General features: G+C 36.0%; 1 non-coding gene and 1 pseudogene across 1 annotated transcript; one reads left to right on the forward strand and one right to left on the reverse strand.

Moving 5' to 3' along the window:
• The window catches only part of LOC133252159 (mitochondrial adenyl nucleotide antiporter SLC25A23-like), a 39,893-nt pseudogene that overhangs the window by 20,036 nt on the left and 6,857 nt on the right, over positions 1-13,000 (reverse strand).
• TRNAC-ACA (transfer RNA cysteine (anticodon ACA)) lies at positions 10,763-10,834 on the forward strand. The gene has a single exon. It is a non-coding gene; the product is annotated as a tRNA-Cys (tRNA).

A 13,000-nucleotide genomic window follows, 5' to 3' on the forward strand; every position in this document is an offset into this window, starting at 1 on the left:
CTAAAATGAAGGGTTGTAAAGAGAAAAAAGAAAAAGACATTTGTCCTTTCCTCCTCCTTGAGAATTCCAGACACGTATCTCCTCTTCAAGAGCCCCAGACCCCCTCTCTTCCTCAGGGAACCTGAACTTCTTATCAACCTGCCTAGGAATTGACTCTCTCACTCCCCCCTTTTCTTTCAGGAGAATTGTGTTGCCAAGCAAAAGGGGCATCATTTTCATTCCATAACTACTTCCTGCTGTTGAGGGGCATCGTCCCTAAATTATTGGGGCAGCATATTCTCCTAAGCCTCATACTGAGGGTTTCTAATCCAGGGGCTCCAAGTAATAGTTGGAGGAGGCTGTGGCAATCCTAGGAGTCTGGACAACCATTTGTAACTAAAAACTTTCAGATGGTTGGAAACGAACCCTATTCTGCAATTACAGATGTGAGGCAAAACAGTCATTAAACCAGGTTAAAACATAATCAGAATTAAAAGTTACATTATATCCATAGTTAAGGTGCAATATGTTATTCCAGTCCATTTTAGGATTGTTAGATGTCATCAGATCAAGAAGAGTTAAACAAAGTCTTTTATTTATTTATTTATTTTTTGGCTTGTAGCCAAATTCTGTAACCCATCTCTAGTCATAAGTAAAACTTTTTATTAAACATTTGGCTTACTAATATACCTTAGCTTTATCTGAAGAAATATATTTTTTCTCAATAACTTCACATGTATAACTTCGAGGTACAGAATCAGAAGAGACTGAAATGGAGGTGCTTGTGAGCTAGGTGGAAAACTAGCATGAGGGGATCTGAGAAGGTAAGAGAGTAAAAAGTAGGGGAAAGTAACCATTTGCTATAAGAAAGTGGAGACAGAGTTTGTCAGTGACTTGACTAAAACACCTCAATGCATTTGGAGAGACCAAAACCAGATTGGAACAAGAGGAAGTGGAAACAGCAATGTTGCAACTCTTTTTCCTTTTTTTTTAAGGGTTCTCTTTAAATGCTTCTGTGCTTAAACAGTTCAATAAAGGTAATTATGTAGGGATTTTAGAGGCAGATAGGAAACAGCCACCAAAATGTTGAGGACAATGCTTTCTATATTCTGGTTTACTCAGAGGAATATTTTCAAAGTACAAACTGGACTATATCTTGGGGAAATATTCCATAACTTTTATTTTATTCACTATGAGTATATATGTGTGTGTGTGTGTGTGTGTGTGTGTGTGTGTGCATGCACATGAACTAAAATATTTATGCTCCCCAAATGGATTTTAGACATCTTTGATGTAACACTAGGGCTTCCCTGGTGGCTCAGACAGTAAAGCATCTGCCTGCAATGTGGGAGACATGGGTATGATCCCTGGATGGGGAAGATCCCCTGGAGAAGGAAATGGCAACCCACTCCAGTACTCTTGGCTAAAAAATCCCATGGATGGAGGAACCTAGTAGGCTACAGTCCATGGGGCTGCCAAGAGTCAGACATGACTGAGCGAATGTAACACTTATTTCACTTTTATGAAAATGGTGATTCTTATAGAAATATAGTGAACCGTGATTAAGGCAGAAGACAATGAAGAGGAAAAATAACAAATATGATGCGAATTGAATCAAGGCAGTCCATGGGATCACAAAGAGTCGGACATGAATGAGCAACTGAACTGGGACAGGAAACTTCTGTCACTCATTCTTCACCTATCAAATGAGGATAATAATAGTTGCAAGTTCCAGAGGGTTCTTATGACAATTCCATGTGTTAATACCTATAAAGGTCTTGGATAGTTTCTGACTTATTATAAATGTCCAATAAATCTTAATTACCATTAAATGCTATTAAAGATTTTTGTTATTGGTGCTATTCTTATGACTATTATAAATGACAAACATAAACAACTATATAAATAACAAGTAATTTATAATATTTGTTGTTACAAGTGAATATTATAAATATATAATAATATATACATTTGAATAATTTCAGAAAAGGATATGAATCATAAAAAATGCTGTAAAGAGATATAACAAGAAAGGTGGCACACTACTTTACTGAAGGTGATAAGGTCAGAAAATGATCTCAGATAATTAGTAATGGAATTAATAATTTTTGTTGAAGCATAGTTGATTTACAATATTATGTTAGTTTCAGGTGTACAGCAAGTGATTTGGTTATGCCTATGTATCCGTATATATTTGTATTCTCTTCTTTTCCACTATAGTTTATTATAAGGACCAGTTATATAGTAGATCCTTATGTTTATCTACTTTATATATAGAAGAGTATGCATTTGTTAGTCCCATACTCCCAATTTATCTCCCTGCCCCCACCCCTGCCAGTAACCATGTTTGTTTTGTATGTCTATAAGTTGTTTGTCTTTTGTAAATAAATTCACTTGTACTGTTTTTTAGATTCTACGTATAAATGATATCATATTATATTTGTCTTTGTCTGACTTTCTTCACTTAGTATGATAATCTCTAAGTCCATCCATGTTTCTGCAAATATTATTTCATTATTTTACATAACTGAGTAACATTCCATTGTGTGTAAGTACCATATCTTCTTTATTTATACATCTGTGGATGGACACTTTGGTTGCTTCCAAGTCTTGGCTATTGTAAATAGTGCAGCTCTGAACATCAGGATGCATATATCTTTTGAATCAGAGCCTTTGTCTTTCCTGGATGTATGTCCAAAAGTAGACTTGCTGGATCATATGATGACTCTATTTTCAGTTTCTTTAAAGAACCTCCATACTCTTCTCCATAATAGTGCAACTGTTTACATTCCCACCAACAGTGTAAGAGGGTTCCCATTTTTTCCATGGCCCTCATGGCCATTCTGACCATAGTGAGGTGATTCCTCATTGTAGTTTTGACTTGCATTTCTCTAATAATTAGTGATGTGGAACATCTTTTTGTGTACCTGTTGGCCATCTTTATGTTTTCATTAGAGAAATGTCTATTTAGATCTTCTAAATAGAAGATTTTTTGTTTGGGTTGTGTTTTTGTTGTTGCTGTTGAGTTGCATGTACTATTTGTACAATTTGGAAGTTAAACTTTTGTCACTCTTATTATTTGCAAATATTTTTTCCAATTCTATAAGTTGTCTTTTCATTTTGTTGATGATTTATTTTGCCATGCAAAAGCTTGTTAAGTTTGATTAGGTCCCATTTATTTTTACTTTTAATTCTATGTAGCAGAAAAATTTTAATACACATGATATCAAGAATTGTCTAATGTTACATGAAAACTCTCAGCATAGATTTATGGGTCAGTCTATACTAAAATTTTTTTAAAAATTAGAAAATAGCTATCACTTTCAAGTGCTTACTATTTATATATTTTAATGGTATTCTAATATGTCATTGCATATCATTGGAACAGATATTGAATAATAATCTCAAGATTGAATTATTAAAATTAAATGTTGAAGAGTTCAAATTGAACATACTAGCATTCCATAGAAATATGGAGCTATCCATTTTGTTTCAATTTTATTATAATATTGATGAAAAGAGAACAATGAAGCTCACCAAATTAAAAGGCAGTAAAGCATTTAGTGTATTAGTTGTAAAGCCATGTAGGGAGCCCACATTTTTATCATATCATTAGGTACACGTGAATGAGATATTTACTATTTCATAGTCTAGCATGCTTCAGATAGAATCAGCCTAAATTTGTGTTTGCTCAGCAAAAACTTCAATTTATCGACTCAGATTCAGATATTTCGGGACCAAATGCATAGCAAAATATCCATGCTTTTTACATTTTGAGGTTAAATTCATTGAATTTGTTTTCTATATTCATCCAATTAGTTATTCTTTAAAAATGAATATAGTTCAATTAGGGTTCAGTTCAGTTCAGTCACTCAGTCATGTTCCGACTCTTTGCGACCCCATGAATCGCAGCACACCAGGCCTCCCTGTCCATCACCAACTCCCACAGTTCACTCAAACTCGTGTCAATCGAGTCAGTGATGCCATCCAGCCATCTCATCGTCTGTGGTCACCTTCTCCTCCTGCCCCCAATCCCTCCCAGCATCAGAGTATTTTCCAATGAGTCAACTCTTCGCATGAGGTGGCCAAAGTACTGGAGTTTCAGCTTTAGCATCATTCCTTCCAAAGAAATCCCAGGGCTGATCTCCTTTAGAATGGACTGGTTGGATCTCCTTGCAGTCCAAGGGACTCTCAAGAGGGAGAATGATTCTGAATAGTCAATGAGTTATATATATATATATATATATATATATATATATATATATATATATATATCAGCTTCCCTGGTGACTCAGTGGTAAAGAATCCACTTGCCAATATTTGCAAATGCAAGAGACTTGGTTTCTATCCCTGGGTCAGGAAGATCTCTTGGAGACGGAAATGGCAACCCACTCCAATATTTTGGCCTAGAAAATCCCACAGACAGAGTAACCTAGCATGCTGCAGTCCATGGAATTGCAAAGAGATAGGCACAAATTAGTGACTAAATAAAAACAAAATATAAACCACATTTTTTAAATATATGAGAAATATGAACAAAACAATAATGAATATACTTATCTGTAGGATAGTCTAAGAAATCTATTCTATCAAAGAGCAGGCTCATAATTACTTAGAAATACAAATGTTAAGTTGGAATAAAAATATCTCAGCAGTTTAATTTGGAAATGCATATGTGTAGGTTCTTTCTTGTTTTTATAAATAACTGACTATTTTGATGGTTTCAAGACATAGTTGTATAATAATTGCATATCTATCATAATTGAAAGCATGAGTAAAACAAAATCTATGCAAGTAGGGGCATGGCCCCACCCCTCAGAATAATTGCATACTCTGTCATGTCTGATTGCTTAAGTAGTACAAAAAGGAAAGAACAAAAATAGACTTCACAAATCAGTCATACTCAGAAAAAATTGAAATTAAATAGCAGTAAATGAATACTACTAGAATACTCCCATACTTTTCATAGATTAAAAAGAATAAACAATGCACATATGCTTGCTTTACTTCTCAGCTAGTATTATGATTGACACCTTACTAAAACCCCAAATTTGCCAATCAGTAAATCTTAACACTGCTCTGTAAATGTGTGCTACAAAGAAATTTAAGAGATAATCTCTAACTTCAAGGAGTTTATAGTTAATTAAAAATACAACCTTATTGTTCAATATTACATGAATGCTTTTAAATTAACAGAGTATTGCATTAAGCTAATTAAAAAGTATTATTGTGATTGAATGCTTAGAAACTATAGCAATCAAGTGTTTTAAAAATGGAAGGGAAACTTTCCAAACAAATACGTATATGAGCATAAGCTTTTTGGAACACTACAGATATTTAGAATTGAAGTCCAAAGATAAAATAGGGTGTTTGAACTATGTTTAAAACATCTCTCTTCTATTTTAATGATTAGAGAAATGCATACATAGAGTATATTCTAAATGCATGTAGGCCAAAAGAGACCAGGAAATACAAATGGAGATGGGTAGAGGTCTTAACAGAACAGATTCTAGACATGGTGGGTTTTTAGCTGTGTTTTCAAACAGGAGGCCACCTGAGTTCAAATGGGCTTCAGTTCAGTTCAGTCGCTCAGTCATGTCCGACTCTGTGACCCCATGAATTGCAGCATGCCTGGCCTCCCTGTCCATCACCAACTCCCAGAGTTCACCCAAACTCATGTCCATCGAGTCGGTGATGTCATCCAGCCATCTCATTCTCTGTCATCCTCTTCTCCTCCTGCCCCCAATCTCTCCCAGCATCAGTCTTTCCCAATGAGTCAACTCTTCGCATGAGGTGGCCAAAGTATTGGAGTTTCAGCTTTAGCATCATTCCTTCCAAAGAAATCCCAGGGCTGATCTCCTTCAGAATGGACTGGTTGGATCTCCTTGCAGTCCAAGGGACTCTCAAGAGTCCTCAACACCACAGTTCAAAAGCATCAATTCTTTGGTGTTCAGTTTTCTTCACAGTCCAACTCACATCCATACATGACTACTGGAAAAACCATAGCCTTGACTAGACGAAACTTTGTTGACAAAGTAATGTCTCTGCTTTTGAATATGCTATCTAGGTTGGTCATAACTTTCCTTCCAAGGAGGAAGCGTCTTTTAATTTCATGGCTGCAGTCACCATCTGCAATGATTTTGGAGCCCCCCTCCCTGCCCAAAATAAAGTCTGACACTGTTTCCCCTGTTTCCCCATCTATTTCCCATGAAGTGATGGGACCAGATGCCATGATCTTCGTTTTCTGAATGTTGAGCTTTAAGCCAACTTTTTCACTCTCTCTTTCAATTTCATCAAGAGGCTTTTTAATTCCTCTTCACTGTCATAAGTGTGGTGTCATCTGCATATCTGAGGTTATTGAGATTTCTCCCGGCAATCTTGATTCCAGCTTGTGCTTCTTTCAGCCCAGCGTTTCTCATGATGTACTCTGCATAGAAGTATAATAATGCATATATATGGAATTTAGAAAGATGGTAACAATAACCCGGTGTATGAGACAGCAAAAGAGACACTGATGTATAGAACAGTCTTATGGACTCTGTGGGAGAGGGAGAGGGTGGGAAGATTTTGGAGAATGGCATTGAACCATGTAAAATATCATGTATGAAACGAGATGCCAGTTCAGGTTCGATGCACGATACTGGATGCTTGGGACTAGTGCACTGGGACGACCCAGAGGGATGGTATGGGGAGGGAGGAGGGAGGAGGGTTCAGGATGGGGAACACATGTATACCTGTGGCGGATTCATTTTGATATTTGGCAAAACTAATACAATTATGTAAAGTTTAAAAATAAAATAAAATTAAAAAAAAAAAAAGAAGCTAAATAAGCAGGGTGACAATATACAGCCTTGATGTACTCCTTTTCCCATCTGGAACCAGTCTGTTGTTCCATGTCCAGTTCTAACTGCTGCTTCCAGACCTGCATATAGGTTTCTCAAGAGGCAGGTCAGGTGGTCTGGTAATCCCATCTCTTTCAGAATTTTCCACAGTTGACTGTGATCCACACAGTCAAAGGCTTTGGCATAGTCAATAAAGCAGAAATAGATGTTTTTCTGGAACTCTCTTGCTTTTTCCATGATCCAGCAGAATGGGCTTAAGTTTCTCTAATTCCAGATGAAGGAAAAACTGTATTCATATGTATGGATATAGGTGTGTCAAACAGTTTGCATAAAGGATAGCAAATGAATTGGAGTTGCTGCTAAGGGGCATTGTAGAGTAATGAATCCAGAAAAGAGAAATAGAAATCAATTTGAAGAACCCTGAGAATATAAATAATAATAAAGATAGCAAGGATTTGGCTTTTTGATGTGTGGAACATGTTCACATGCATTGTCACATACAATGAGACACATACAACTTTCTGAGACAGAAATGTGACTACCGTTTTGCCTTTCAATGAAAGGTTTAATGTTCGTTCCTCTTCATAAAATGGAAATAACATGATACCTATCTCTCTGGATTGCTTTATAAATTAAAATTTACATGTATTATAAATAGCATATCAGTGTGCTTGGTATATTCCAGAGATTTAATAAATAATTCTGATATTAAAAAAAAAGCAATGTAAAAAAAAAATAAAGTTTAAAGATGTTTTCCTGACAGTGCATAGCTAAAAAGTAGCAAGACTAAGACTATGTTAAAGTATTTTGACTCCACATTGATTTTTTTCTTATATACTGCACTTCTCTTTTTATATGAAAGATGCCAGATTTACAAATTGAAATTTTATTTAACTAACATGAATTTCTCAAATTGTAAATTTTATTAAAAGAAAAGAGAATCTCCTTCCTCTTTTTTTTTAACTCTCAAGTACATATTTTTTATAAGCAAAATGAAAATGAACATAAAGGAAAATGCCATCATCTTTGTGAACTCAAGAATAACCCAGTGAATTCAGAGTCTTCTCAGCCGTGATGGAAGCGCTACCTTTCCATTTCTACCTGGTTGAGTCTCAGGTCTAGAAGGCGTATCTATTGCCATGGCAATATTTGAAAGGGGTATGTGGTACTTGCAGGGCATTGTCTGTTAAGCTGTTTCCTCTGAGCTATCTATACCCTTGTCTGATGAGCAGTGGTGATGACTGTAATCTCCAGTTAGTGATCCTGGGGACTCTGCAGGACTACAGGTTTTTTCCTCAGCTGCTGCCTCGGATCTCTTAGAGAAGTATGGGAACACCTGAATGCTCTGTTGGAGGCACATCAGTCAGTTTAGTCACTCAGTCAGGTCCGACTCTTTGTGATACCATGGACTGCAGCATGCCAGGCTTCCCTGTCCATCACCAACTCCTGGATCTTGCTCAAACTTACATCCATCGAGTTTTGCTCAAACTCATGTTCATTGCTCAAACTCATGTTCTTCGCTGGAGGCACAGAAATGCTTTAAACTATCTTTACCTGGACATGCTCCTACACCAGCCATCTCCACTGTATCACATCACTCTCTCTATTCACCACTGTAAATATTGATGCCAATTTTTAACTGCTGAGTGAAAAACAATTTCTCTCTGCTGTTATGCCCCTGAAACTTCCTGTGGTTTCTGCTTTTGTCCCATCTTGTTGGTGAAGACAAGGAGTAGGTAAGGGCACAGGACCCTTTCTATGGAAACACAATGATGTCTGTCATGCTTATGAAATGAAGTAGGATACAAAGTCTGGAAACAAATCTCTAATATAGCGCTCAACTGTTTTTTGAGAAAGACACCAAAACAGCTTAATGGTGGAAAATACAGTCCTTTCAATAAACCATCCTGAAACTAGGCAGATGTGTGAAACATAAGTAACTTCAACACCTGTATTGCTCCATAAACAATAATTAATTTGAGATATATTGTAGACCCAAACATAAAATATCTTTTCTTTTGAAAACCATGTTTAAGACTGAAAAAGGTTTCTTAGATTGTACACAAAAAGCACTAGCCATTAAAAAAAACCTAAAATGAATATTTATCAGAATTTAAATAGTTTTCTCACAAACACAAGACACTGAAAATACAATTTATATACTGATAAACATTGGCAATGCGTGTATCTGACAAAAGGCATATTTAGAATATACAGTGAAGTTCATGACAAAATAATAAAGGTAACAGCCCAATAAAAAATAAAACTTGACAAAAGATATGAAGACACAATTAGCACAAGAGGAAATTCACATACAAGACTCTCAACAGCCTTACTTATTAGTGAAATGCAAATTAAAATTACAATGAGACATTGCTACGTATTTAACAGAATGGATAAAACTGAGAAGACCAATGCCAAATGTTTCCGTGGACGTGGAGCAACTACAATTCTCATCTAATATTTGCATGTTTCTTATATAGTTAAACTTACCTCTCTCCTATGAACTAGTAATTTTTACTTGTGAGGATTTATCCAAGATAAATGAAATTAAAATGCCCCAAAACTTGCATACAAAAGTGTTCAAGGCAGGTTTATCCCTAATAGTGAACAGCTGTAGCATAAAAAAATGTCCACAAATAGGAGAATGGATAAGAAAAGAGTTATATACTCATATAATCAAATAGTGTTTAGCAATATTATACATGCTTGTGATAACATGGATGGATCTCCAAAACATCATGTTGAATGGAAGAATTCAGAATCTAAATAGTATGATTGCATTACGTGGTGTTTAAATATGGGGAAACTGATATCTTATACTGCTCGTATTTAGAATAGTATTTTCTGAGTATGATAAACATTAATTGCAAAAGGCACTAAGTAACTGAGATTATAGAAATGTCCTCTATCTTTATTGAGTATAGGACACGGATGAATTTATTTGTCAAAATGATTCAAGCTCTGTGCTTTATATCTGTGCATTTCATTATATACTAATTATAACTCAAAAATGGTGTAGAATTTAATTTTTTAACTAAAGATGCTTTGGAAAAACTATAAAAAGTTGGTGAATGTGGGTAGGTAGAAAGTAGATAACTTTTGAATAAACTTTGATGACATTCAGTGAGTTCTTTAGCTATCCAACTTTTAATTGAAAAGCTATTTATAATACTTTTTCTATATAGCACAGGGCGTAGAAATAGTGAATAATTGTAAGTGATACAATAGTTGGAGAAAAGTGACCTCATTTATTTAAAAAACTGTATTTAAAATTAACTTCAATAATTTATTTGGTCTCCAGAGTTCCCTTTATCTGGAAGGATTCTAGCAAGAAGTGGACATTAGTTTTTCAGAGATGCCTTCAAGAAGGTTCTCATATTGCACAATAAATGTAAACAAATTAAAAGAACACCTAGAAATACAAATGTTTGGCTACGAAAAATTCATTTGGATATAGTTCTTTGTATTGAATACCCAGATTTTTTTTTCTCAATATCATTGGTTGGCATGCCATGAAATATAGGCTCAAGGAAAAACTAACATCACCATGATATTGAGATAGCATATGATCTCAATTTATTGACAGTGGGACTGGTTCTGACTCCTTTATTGCAACAACACAAATACCGTACAAAATAAAACAAAACAAAAAGTTGATTCATGCCAGTGTAAGTCCTAAGGTCAAAACTGACTCAGGAAATTCATGATTGTTAATGATGCTATTGGCCTAGAGTCTGGCTCTTTTCTTTTCCTTTTTTTCTCCCAAGCTGTCTAACATTCACTTGCTCTTTTTTGCTTTCCTCTAGTTGGGTCTTATTTTACTTCTGGAGAGGCTGGAGGAAGGCATTTCACATCTTTGGATTTGATAATCCAAGAGGAAAGAGAAATGTGTCTCTCCCTTTAAGCCAAAATTAAATAAATAAATCCAAACTATGATTTCCCTGGTGGCTTGGATGGTAAAGCATCTGCCTACAATGCAGGAGACCCAGGTTCGATCCCTGGGTTGGGAAGATCCTCTGGAGAAGGAAATGGCAACCCACTCTGGTACTCTTGCCTGGAAAATCCCATGGTCGGAGGAGCGTTGTAAGCTACAGTCCATGCGGTCGCAAAGAGTCGGACACGACTGAGCAACTTTACTTTACTTATGATTTCCCTAAATTGGATCAGAAGACATCTCAGAATGAATCAATATAGATGAACTAGTTTGATTTATCTAGTCTACATCATATGTTTACCACATGAAGGGAAGACTGGGACTTGGGAGGAGAAGATGGGACTGAAGGACTGTGATTTTTATTTACTCAAGGACCACAAATGTTGGGAAGAAGTTAGTTCTCCAAGGATGTGAAATAAACATTACCAGAGTAACTGAACAGGGATGCTAGGTGGATCTAAACAACAGACATAGAGATATTACTATATATATAGGTACAGATATACGTATAAATTGTTCTTGATATATCTATCGAGACACTCCTGTGAATACTAAGTACTCTGTCAGTTAGGGTCCAGTAAGTTAACAGACACCAAGCTAGTAATATGAAGAGAAAATTTACTAAAAATAAAAATTGTTAACCAGTGACAATGTATTATTTTCTAAGAGGTCTAAAGTCCCAAGAATGTAGGAATAGCAAATTAGGGATCAGCTATTACCTCAAATGCTAAGAGGGAGCAGCTGAGGAAAGAATCATGCTAGAGGAGCTCTGTATCCTCCCAAAGCTGAGGTTCAAACCTCGTTCCAAGAGATGTAACTGTGGTCCTTTAGGTGATAGAAATGGTTCCTGAGGTGCTGTAGGCCAGTACTGGCAGCAGATAAAACCAAAGAACCACACTAGAGCCCCTAGGATAGTTTTGACCTGCTGGAAGCACTAACAATGAAGACTCCCACCAGGATACTGACGTTTTCTGGGAAGCAGCCTTCTGGGCTGCCACGGAAACTTACTGGGAGACTTCCTGACAGTACGCTGGAACAACTCACTGGAGACTGCACGCCTTTGGCTGTCCTGCTCAACTCCATCTGTTGTGGGGGCAAAAAAGCAGCATATTAAGTGCATTAAAAGAAGAGATGCCTCTTCATGTTGCAGTGTCTCTCCAGTACTATTAGTCAAAAAATGGGCCAGCTGCTAAAGGAGAAATGTTTACAGGATCGAACTGAATTGTGCAAAGAAGAGTAGTTGTGGAACTAAGCTAAGCAACTAAATAAGTTGATAACTGACACACATCATTTTTGCCTTATCAATCTCTTCTCCTTCTACAGTCAAATAGCATGGAAAGTTGAATCATACCTTAGAAACATTTTACTAATTTGCCGCAAGACCTCTCTGTCATAGGCTAAAAAATACTCAAATCCCATGAAATACCAGTACCATTACTACTATACTTCTAGTAAAAGAAACAACAGCTACTATTTTTAAGATATGCCAATCATTGAAGTAAATGCTTTATTTAATATTTAAAACAACTTTATGACCATCTAAATTTATTAACCCCATGTTAGTGATTAGTAAACTTAGACACAAAGGGTTTGAGATCAGGGAACAAAAGAACTGAGATTCAACTGTACGAATGTACATGTACTGCACATTCACACCCTCCAGACAGTTCTCCATGAGAATGTCTAGATTGCTTAGTGAGTTTGGATTCAAAAACATGGAACATAACGAACAAATGTTAAGTAGTATTTGATGCAAAAAGCCTAGACAGTTATTTCATTCCATGTGTAATGAATGGTCTTATCGGAAGAGTACTGAACATGGCACAGCAGGTGTTACAAAACTGAATGCATACAGGAGCCAGGATAATAGTGCCTAACATGGAAGTGATACTATCCTGAATCGTTACCCATTCGTGGAGATTGGAGGGTGCGTGCCCATATCTGAAGGATCAGTGGATCGTTAGTCTTATGGAATGACCACATCAGACAATAGAACCAAGTCAACATGATTTTTTTTAAAAAAACAAAGGATGTTTATATGAAATAATCTAGCTTTTTAAATGTTGCCAACTAATTAAGACATTTTAAAAAAGTATTTTTGTATCAAATAAGACCCAGTTTGATGCCTCTGTCCTTTAGTTATTTCAGTATAGAAACCATCTTGTCCTTGGGGCAAGAAATATTCAGAATCCAATGTTGAAGATTTCCTGCTATCTTAATAATTGGAAAGATAAGTATTTGC

This window comes from Bos javanicus, chromosome 7 (assembly GCF_032452875.1).
Source record: "Bos javanicus breed banteng chromosome 7, ARS-OSU_banteng_1.0, whole genome shotgun sequence".
Taxonomy (NCBI): Eukaryota; Metazoa; Chordata; class Mammalia; order Artiodactyla; family Bovidae; genus Bos; species Bos javanicus.